The sequence below is a fragment of the Triticum dicoccoides genome, chromosome 4B (assembly GCF_002162155.2).
Source record: "Triticum dicoccoides isolate Atlit2015 ecotype Zavitan chromosome 4B, WEW_v2.0, whole genome shotgun sequence".
In the NCBI taxonomy this organism is placed as follows: domain Eukaryota; kingdom Viridiplantae; phylum Streptophyta; class Magnoliopsida; order Poales; family Poaceae; genus Triticum; species Triticum dicoccoides.
Genome location: NC_041387.1, coordinates 159600381 through 159611129, shown reverse-complemented (window position 1 = coordinate 159611129; position 10749 = coordinate 159600381).

The window sequence follows — 10749 nt, the reverse complement described above, 5'->3', positions numbered from 1 at the left end:
ACGAAGAGCGGATCGAGGCGAAGCACACGAGCAGTTTACCCAGCTTCGGAGCTCTCCGGAGAGATAATACTCCTACTGCTGCTTGTTTGATTGTATTGTGTTCTTGCTCGAGAGAGAGCTAAGTGTTTTTCTGGCTTCCGAATGATCTGAACCCCCTCTACGTTGCGCGTGGGCCTCCTTTTATACGCCAAAGGGGTCACCGACAGGTGGCAACGTAAACAAGGGTACAAATGTAAAAAGAGAGGTAGTTGGTACAGTTACTTGTACAGTGTTTCCTACCTAACCCTGACGGCAGGGGACAAGGGCATTAAATGCCCGTCTGTGTAGCCCAAACAGTGCAGAAAAGGACCATCAGGGGCGCCACCGCTCGCCACGATGGCGATCTTGTCAGCTTCGCATGCCACCGTGCACCGCTGGCTGCACAGCCTCTTGCCACGCGCGCCTAGAAAGGCTCCCAGAGCGACACATTGGTGGATATGCTGGAGCGTGGGCACAGAGTGGCTGCTTGTCGCTCACCGGGCCTTGCCGGGATGCCCGGCGCGTCGCGGCAAGTTCCTTGAAATGCCTTGATTGGCCTTCCCGGCAAGCTCCTTTTGCCGGGGCCTTGTCTCCTGGGCTTAAATATTTTGTTCTGGAATGGCTCCAAAGGAACCACGGAGGATCTTGGTGGTCGCCCGGCAAGCCTTGCCGCGGGGCGCTGCAACTGCCCGTGCACAAGTTCGGGATACTAGGGTACCCCTACTCTAGTACACCGATAGTTAGTTTTAGCTTTCTCCACTGAGGTGCTTAACCCAGCTCAACCGGGGCACAATCGCAGTGGTTCTCCCAACGCTACCTTAGCCGATATAATGGAACGTAAGGTACCAAAACATGGGAGCCGGGCAAACCCAACTATTGACCCAAGACATGATTAGGAGCCGATGCATATAATGTTATAAGTTTGGGGTGCTGCACTTGTGAAAGTGTTCGGACTTATCACACCATATTTTGGGGTACTTAAGCCCCTGGTGTATTTGGTCGTACCAAAGCGTACAGATGCAACATGTCATAAGTGAACATATATAGATAAAAAAAGGAATGCAATAATAGGCAAAAGTTATGCATTGTTTATTCAAAAAAGCTGCGGTAAAAGCAGAACGATACAAATAGTGCAATAAGCAATGGACGGGACTATTTGACCTGTCCCCCTCCAGGGGCGAGCTGCGGGATGATATGTGAAACAAGTATACTACTCGTTATAGAGACCACCTGGACACTCGGCGTAGCTTTCTACTTCCCTGGTTGTTGCATCGTGTGTTCGGTGATTCTACTGCCAGAAAGGGCTTCTTGAGAAAGGAGTCCTGAAACTAAGAGAAAAAAGAATGACACAATCGGGAACCCCTGGTGCGGTTGAGCCGCATTCTGGGCTTGCCGTGGTCGTGCCCCTCCCCCTATGCCCATGGTATTTCTAGAGCGTAATTATGTACGCGTAGTACTGGTTTCGCAATTTCGCGAGGGCTAGGGTTGGGGCCGCATTGCTATGCGTGCTCGGGACGTGCCAGGAGGTCTTGTTGTAGGTTACTCCGGGCGCGCTTGACGGTGTCCGGACGTTTAATAGCCGGACTCGAGAATTTCCTTGAAAGGCTGCTTTGTATTTCCGCCGCGAGGGCCGCCGTATGCTCCTCCGTTCGTAGAGAGCGTTCGGTGTTTCCGTTGACCGTAATGACTCCTCAAGGGCTTGGCATCTTGAGCTTGAGGTATTTGTAGTGCGGCACCGCATTGAACTTTGCAAATGCGGTTCGTCCGAGAAGTGTGTGATAGCCGCTGCGGAACGGGACTATGTCGAAGATTAACTCCTCGCTTCGGAAGTTATCGGGGATCCGAAGACCACTTCAAGTGTATTTGAGCCTGTACAGTTGGCCTCTACACATGGTATGACGCCTTTAAAGGTCGTCTTTGTGGGTTTAATCCTTGAGGGGTCTATGCCCATTTTGCACACTGTATCCTGATAAAGCAGGTTCAGGCTGCTGCCGCCGTCCATCAGGACTCTAGTGAGGTGAAAGCCGTCAACGATTGGGTCTAGAACCAATGCGGCGAATCCACCATGGCGGATGCTAGTGGGGTGGTCCCTTCGATCGAAAGTGATCAGGCAGGAAGACCACGGATTGAACTTTGGGGCGACTGGCTCCATCGCGTATACGTCCCTTAGTGCACGCTTCCGCTCCCTTTTGGGTATGTGGGTTGCGTATATCATGTTCACCATCCGCACTTGTAGGGGGAAGCCCTTCTGTCCTCTATTGTTCGGCAGCCAGGGCTCCTCTTCGTCGTCGCTATGCAGCCCCTTGTCATTGTTTTCGGCATTTAACTTGCCTGCCTGCTTGAACACACAACAATCCCTGTTGGTGTGGTTGGCTGGTTTTTCGGGGGTGTCGTGTATCTGGCATGAGCGATCGAGTATTCGGTCCAAATTGGACGGGCCCGGGGTATTTCTTTTGAATGGCTTTTTCTGATGAATGGGTTTAGAGCCTCTGAATCCGGCATTGACTGCCGTATCTTCAGCATTATCGCCATTAATGCGGCGCTTGTGCTTGTTGCGACGCGACCTGCCGCTGCTGTCCTTGGTATCCGAATTACCAGGGGTCTTGGTCATGTTGTTACTACGAGCTAGCCAGCTATCCTCTCCCACGCCAAAGCGGGTCATGAGTCTTGTGAGGGCTGCCATGGATTTCGGCTTTTCCTGTCCTAGGTGCCGGGCAAGCCACTCGTCACGGATGTTATGTTTGAAGGCTGCAAGGGCCTCTGCATCCGGACAGTCGACGATTTGATTTTTCTTGGTTAGGAACCGTGTCCAGAATTGTCTGGCCGATTCCTCTGGCTACTGAATTATGTGGCTTAGGTCATCGGCGTCTGGTGGTCGCACATAAGTGCCCTGTAAATTGTCGAGGAATGCGGCTTCCAGGTCTTCCCAACAACCAATTGACTCTGCTGGCAAGCTGTTAAGCCAATGCCGAGCTGGTCCTTTAAGCTTGAGTGGGAGGTATTTGATGGCGTGTAGATCATCACCGCGGGCCATGTGGATATGAAGGAGGTAGTCCTCGATCCATACCGTAGGATCTGTTGTGCCATCATATGATTCGATGTTTACGGGTTCGAAACCATCGGGGATTTGATGATCCTTTACTTCATCTGTGAAGCATAGTGGGTGTGCGGCGCCCCTGTACTGGGCTATATCACGACGTAGCTCAAATGAGCTTTGTCTGCTGTGTTCGGCTCGGCCGGATTTGCTGTATCCGGCATGACGGTTATCATCACGTGTAGCAGGTCTGGCGCATTTCCCCGTGCCTTGGTACTTTTTGAGCGACGCCGGGGTGCGGTTTGAGTGGAGGGCCGAGAGGCCTCTCTATCGCGGCCATGAGGTGGTCGGTCGGCCGTATCATGCGCTGTTGATGTAGGTTTGGGTGCTTCCTCCTTTGATCGGGGTAGCAACCTGTGTTTCGGGTAGCTCTTGGAGGGGCGCTCGAGTTCGTACTCTTCGGCCGCCAGGACTTCAGTCCATCTGTCGGCTAGCAAATCTTGGTCAGCTCTAAGTTGTTGCTACTTTTTCTTGAGGCTGCTTGCTGTGGCCATAAGCCTGCGTTTGAAACGCTCTTTTTCGACGGGATCCGCAGGCACGACAAATTCGTCGTGGTCGAGGCTTGCCTCGTCTTTGGAGGGAGGCATGTAATTATCGTCCTCTACCTCTCTGCCTGCCGCTCTCTCATGAGGGTTGGCTTCTCCATCCTCCTGCATTGAATCCTGCTAGAGGGGGTTGTCTTCGGCACTGTCTGGGGTGTTATTGTCTCCCGTGCCGGAATCACCATTTTTGTTGTGGCGGGATTTAGAGCGGCGCCGCTGACGCCGGCGCTTAGGCTATCTCTTGGAGGGGTCATCCTCCGTTGTTCCATCGCCATTCCCATCTTTTGGGATGTCCACCATGTAAATGTCGTATGACGAGGTGGCCTTCCAGTGCCCTGTAGGCGCTGGTTCTTGGTCGTCTCCTGCATCGTCGTCCATACCGTCGATGTCTTCGGAGTCGAAGTCGAGCATGTCGGTTAAATCATCGACAGTGGCTACGAAGTGGTTGGTGGGTGGGCTATGAATTTCTTCGTCATCCACATCCCAACCTTCCTGACCATAGTCCGGCCAGGGCTTTCCTGATAAAGAGAGAGACTTTAGTGAATTGAGGATGTCGCCAAAGGGCGAGTGCTGAAAGATGTCCGCAGCGGTGAACTCCATGACCGGCGCCCAATTGGATTCGATTGGCAGGGGCGCGGAAGGTTCGGAGTCCGGAGAGGAGTCTGGCACCTTGGAGTTATGAGCCTTGCAAAGGACAGGGATGGTGTTCGGATCAATCGCCGTAGAGATCGCATCCCCCAAAGCGGTGTCCAGCCACCCGTCCTCGATTGGCGCAGTTGGCTTCGAGCTAAGGGTCGGAGCGAACACTGGTGCGGCCTCTAGGGCACTATTCAGCAGCAGAGATGGATCATGCCCATCGTGATAGTGCGGCGCGCTTGGCTGCGGCTCGAACCCGTCGAAGATCAAGTCTCCGCGGACGTCAGCCGTGTAGTTCAAACTTCCAAATCTGACCTGATGGCCAGGGGCATAGCTTTCAATCTACTCCAGATGGCCAAGCGAATTAGCCCGCAGTGCAAAGCCACCGGATACGAAGATCTGTCCGGGGAGAAAGGTCTCACCCTGGACCGCATTATTGTTGATGATTGGAGGAGCCATCGGGCCTAAAGATGACGACACAGAGGAACTCTCAATGAAAGCACCAATGTCAGTGTCAAAGCTGGCGGATCTCGGGTAGGGGGTCCCGAAATGTGCGTCTAGGCCGATGGTAACAGGAGACAAGGGACACGATGTTTTTACCCAGGTTCGGGCCCTCCCAATGGAGGTAAAACCCTACTCCTGCTTGATTAATATTGATGATATGGGTAGTACAAGAGTAGATCTACCACGAGATCAGAGAGGCTAAACCCTAGAAGCTAGCCTATGGTATGATTGTTGTTCGTCCTACGGACTAAAACCCTCCGGTTTATATAGGCACCAAAGAGGGTTAGGGTTACACAGAGTCTGTTACAATGGTAGGAGATCCACATATCCGTATCGCCAAGCTTGCCTTCCACGCCAAGGAAAGTCCCATCCGGACACGGGACAAAGTCTTCAATCTTGTATCTTCATAGTCCAGGAGTCCGTCCAATGGTCATAGTCCGGCTATTCGGACACCCCCTAATCCAGGACTCCCTCACCTACAATCTCGATGAAGTGCCATGACCTCGCATCAACACACAACATCTATTCGAGTGTCTCCACCAAGCCGCCCGCCGGCAAGCCGGGAGCATCAACTGGTCTAGCTGGACCCTCTACGCGCATCGCATGCGCCACCATCTTCCATCGTCCCACCTTCAGCAGTGATCAATATATTCACCTCGCCAGGCCATACTACAGTCGACATCACCGCGACGCTAGACAACTCCACCATCCTGCATGCGTTCATCCACACGTGCTCGTCGCCGGTGATGGAGATAACTTTAGATAATAACTTTGATCTATAATGTGTTTTTTTGGAAAAGGAGGATAACCCCGTGCCTCCGATGCATACAGCCACATATTATTAAGAATGCAAAATCCACCAGCTGAACAACATCGACCTGGAAATAAATGCGAAAAGATAATCCGAGGTCGCATGCCTTGCAACAGTAACTCCACCAGATAACCACTAACCCTATGTTACAAGACGACCGTAAAGCGAAAAATATAGAACTCCTAGGCTACGCCTTCAAGAAGAAATCACAACATGTGCACCACTGATGGCAAGTCCAACACGAGGTTGAACTCTGGATTTCATCCCCAAATCAAAGTTTCAATCCACCACTTTTAGCAAGGACACGATGCATGCGCATCGACATAGCCAAATACATCTGGAGAAGAAACCAGAAGACAAACGTTCCATACCGTCTGCCTCCCGCCACTGTCGCACCACCTTTGATCCAGCAGCAACATGCTAGACATGAGACCTCCGGCAGAGCCACTGTGCATCACATGCCGGTTGCAGGCATGACTTGACATATGCTACCTCTTGAGCTTGACTTGGTTTTCCCTTGAAGAGGAAAGGGTGATGCAGCAAAGTAGCATAAGTATTTCCCTCAGTTTTGAGAACCAAGGTATCAATCCAGTAGGAGACGACGCACAAGTCACCGAATACCTGCACAAACAATCAAGAACTTGCAACCAACATGATAAAGGGGTTGTCAATCCCTTCACGGTCACTCGCAAAAGTGAGATCTGATAGAGATAATAAAGTAAATATTTTTGGTATTCTTGATGTATAGATTGGAAAGTAAAGCTTGCAAAATAATAGATCGGAAACTAGCAAGATGTAAACGAGATTCAATAATATGGAAAAGAGACCCGGTAGCCATAGGTTTCACTAGTGGCTTCTCTCGAGATAGCATGTATTACGGTGAGTGAACAAATTACTGTCGAGCAATTGATAGAAAAGCGCATAATTATGATGACATCTAAGGCAATGATCATGAACATAGGCATCACGTCCATGTCAAGTAGACCGACTCCTACCTGCATCTACTACTATTACTCCACACATCAACCACTATCCAACATGCATCTAGAGTATTAAGTTCATAAGAACAGAGTAACGCATTAAGCAAGATGACATGATGTGGAGGAATTAACTCAAGCAATATGATGAAAACCCCATCTTATTATCCTCAATGGCAACAACACAATACGTGACTTGCTTCCCTTACCGTGACTGGGAAAGGACACCGCAAGATTGAACCCAAAGCTAAGCACTTCTACCATGGCAAGAAAGATCAATCTAGTAGGCCAAACTAAACCGATAATTCGAAGAGACTTGCAAAGATATCAAATCTTGCATATAAGAATTCAGAGAAGAACCAAATAATATTCATAGATAATCTTGATCATAAATCCACAATTCATCGGATCTCGGCAAACACACCGCAAAAGAGTATTACATCGAATAGACCTCCAAGAACATCGTGGAAAACTTTGTATTGATAATCAAAGAGAGAGAAGAAGCCATCTAGATAATAACTATCGACCCAAAGGTCCGTGGTAAACTACTCACGCTTCATCAGAAAGGTAATGGTGTTGATGTAGAAGCCCTCCATGATCAAATCCCCCTTCGGCAGATCGTCGGAAAAGGCCCCAAGATGGGGTCTCACGAGAACAGACCCCACCGATTTGATCTATCCGGCGCCACCGATTTCATTTGACCTAGCCACTGCCACAAACCCTAATCACTTCGGTCTCACTGATAGGGATCTTGGTCTCACTGAGATGGGATTGCAAACTCTCTGTTTCCCTTCGTAACGTTTCGGTCTCACCGAAACGAGCGATCGGTCCCACCGAGCTCGCAATGCAAACTCCCTGTTTCCTTTTCGTAACATTTCGGTCTCACCAAAATGAGCGATCGGTCCCACCGAGTTTGCCTGACCAACTCTCTGTTTGCCTATTACTTAAATCGGTCCCACCGGGTTCATGTGATCGGTCTCACCAAGATCAAGTTATGCCCTAACCCTAGCACATCGATCCCACCGAGTTGATCATGTCGGTCCCACCGAAAAGCCTAACGTTCACATTTTGAGCTGAATCGGTCTGACCGAGTTTCACCATTCGGTCTCACCGAGTTTGGCAATCTGTGTGTAACGGATAAATTTTGTGTGGAGGCCATATATACCCCTCCACCCACTCTTCATTTGTGGGGACAGTCATCAGAACAAGCCTACACTTCCAGCATTCATTTTCTGAGAGAGAACCACCTACTCATGTGTTGAGACCAAGACATTCCAATCCAACCACAAGAATCTTGATCTCCAGCCTTCCCGAAGTAGCTTTCCGCTCAAATCATCTTTCCACCATAGCCAAATCTATGAGAGAGAGTTGAGTGTTGGGGAGACTATCATTTGAAGCACAAGAGCAAGGAGTTCATCATCAACACACCATTTATTACCTTTTGGAGAGTGGTGTCTCTTAGATTGGTTAGGTGTCACATGGGAGCCTTTGTCAGGATTGTGGAGTTGAACCAAGGGTTTTGTAAGGGCAAGGAGATTGCCTACTTCGTGAAGATCTACCCAAGTGAGGCAAGTCCTTCGTGGGCGATGGCCATGGTGGGATAGACAAGGTTGCTTCTTTGTGGACCCTTCGTGGGTGGAGCCCTCTGTGGACTCACGCAGCCGTTACCCTTCGTGGGTTGAAGTATCCATAAACGTGGATGTACGATAGCACCACCTATCGGAACCACGCCAAAAATCTCCGTGTCTACATTGCGTTTGCTCCCTCCAAACTCCTCCCCTTTACCTTCATATGCAATGATTTACATTCCGCTGCTATACTCTTAGAATTGCATGTGTAGGTTGATTGCTTGAGTAGTGCTAAGTTGCTAAAATCTGCCAAGAATTAAAATTGGCAAAAGGCTAGGTTTTTATTTGGCTAAGTAGTCTAATCACCCCCTCTAGACATACTTTCAATCCTACATGTACCCATAACTGAGATAGTTGTGCACCGTCATCATCAATACGACTCTCATATAGAAATACTCTCCTTTGCTGGCATCCCATGTCCATGCCGGTGTTTTCCATAACATGTCTAGCTCCGCTTTTAGAAGCCCCATATATTGGTTAGTATTATTTCCCGGTTGTTTCAGCCCTTGAATCAACATGCTCATGTGTATGTACTTTGTCTTCATGCACTTCCATGGGGGGAGGTTGTACGTCCATACAAATGTGCGAGAGATCAAGAGGGCACATGATTTTCTTGGCCTCCTCAATTAGGACACAGGTTCCCCGTGGGAAGAACTTTATTATGTAGATACTTCAAATGCTCATCTATGATTTTGTCTGCCCATTTGTTTTTGGCCTTCGCCTTTAGAAGTTCGCGCGTAAAACTCAAGCGGGTCACCTCGGGATCGCAACCGTCATACAATAGAGTCTTCGATTCTACTTCAAGTTGTGCCAGCTTAGCCGCCTCTCTAGAAGCGGCTCTCCCGCTAGTCGTACTCTTGCGAAGGAGGTCTCGAACATGACGGTCCTGCGTGAATGAACTTAGTAGCATCAGAGACTGTGGCGTGTAGTCTGCCGCCCCTTCTCCGCCATGTTCGATTCTTCTTCACCGTGTCCGGAATATTCTCCACCGCCGCCGTGTCCGGACTCTTCCCCACCACCATGTCCGGTGCCATCGTCTTCGTGTTGGTCGGTCATCTCTTATTCTAGCCACATGTCGTTATTCCCTGCAATGTGGACATCCTCATCATCATCTTCACTTATCCACCGACTATAGCCATCCATGAAACCATTCATCAGCAGGTGCGCCTTCAAACTGCCATGATCAAAAGGGTCCAAAAGGACTCCTTTGCATCTTGTACACGGACATCTAATCCTAGTCCGGTTATTTGTATCACTACTAGGGAAAACCTTATACACAGAATCTTAGCAGCAGCGCGGTTTAAAAACAAATGCTACTGCTAATTAGTAGTAGCGAGCTTGACGAAAGCTCGCTACTAATAACGTCGTAGAAGTAGCGCTCTAGGTGAAACAAGCGCTACTACTATAATTGCCACAACGTTGCCTCCAGGCTAGATATAGTAGTAGCGCCCTTCCCTGGACGCGCTACTGCTAAAGTACTTAGTAGCAGCGTTTTTCTTCAAAACTCGCTACTTCTAAAGTACTTAGTAGAAGAATTTTTGATGCCTGCTTAGACTTATCAGTAGCGTTTTTACGTAAAATGCGCTATTGCTACGTTAGCTATAGCACGTTTACTAAAGTGCGCTACTGCTAGTTCGACTTAACCACCCGCGGGCTCAAATTTTGCTAACTCCTCCATTCCCCCATGCCCCCTACTCCTCTGTCGCCGCCGCCCAAGCCTGCTGATACGTCTCCAACGTATCTATAATTTTTGATTGCTCCATGCTACTTTATCTACTGTTTTGGACTATATTGGGCTTTATTTTCCACTTTTATATTATTTTTGGGACTAACCTATTAACCGGAGGCCCAGCCCAGAATTGCTGTTTTTTTTGCCTATTTTAGTGTTTCAAAGAAACGGAATATCAAACGGAGTCCAAACGGAATGAAACCTTCGGGAACGTGATTTTCTCATCGAACGTGATCCAGGAGACTTGGACCCTACTCCAAGAAGTTCCAGAGGCGGTCACGAGGGTGGAGGGCGCCCCCCTGGGCGCGCCCCCCTACCTTGCGGGCCCCCTACTGCTCCACCACGTACTCCTTCCTCCTATATATACCTACGTATCCCCAAACAATCAGGACAGGAGCCAAAAACGTAATTCCACCGCCGCAACCTTCTGTATCCACGAGATCCCATCTTGGGGCCTGTTCCGGAGCTCCGTCGGAGGGGGCATCCACCACGGAGGGCTTCTACATCAACACCATAGCCCCTCCGATGAAGTGTGAGTAGTTTACTTCAGACCTTCGGGTCCATAGCTAGTAGCTAGATGGCTTCTTCTCTCTTTTCGGATCTCAATACAATGTTCTCCCCCTCTCTCGTGGAGATCTATTCGATGTAATCTTATTTTTGCAGTGTGTTTGTTGAGACCGATGAATTGTGGGTTTATGATCCAACTTATCTATGGAAAATATTTGAATCTTCTCTGAATTCTTTTATGTATGATTGAGTTATCTTTGCAAGTCTCTTCGAATTATCCTTTTTGGTTTGTCCAACTATATT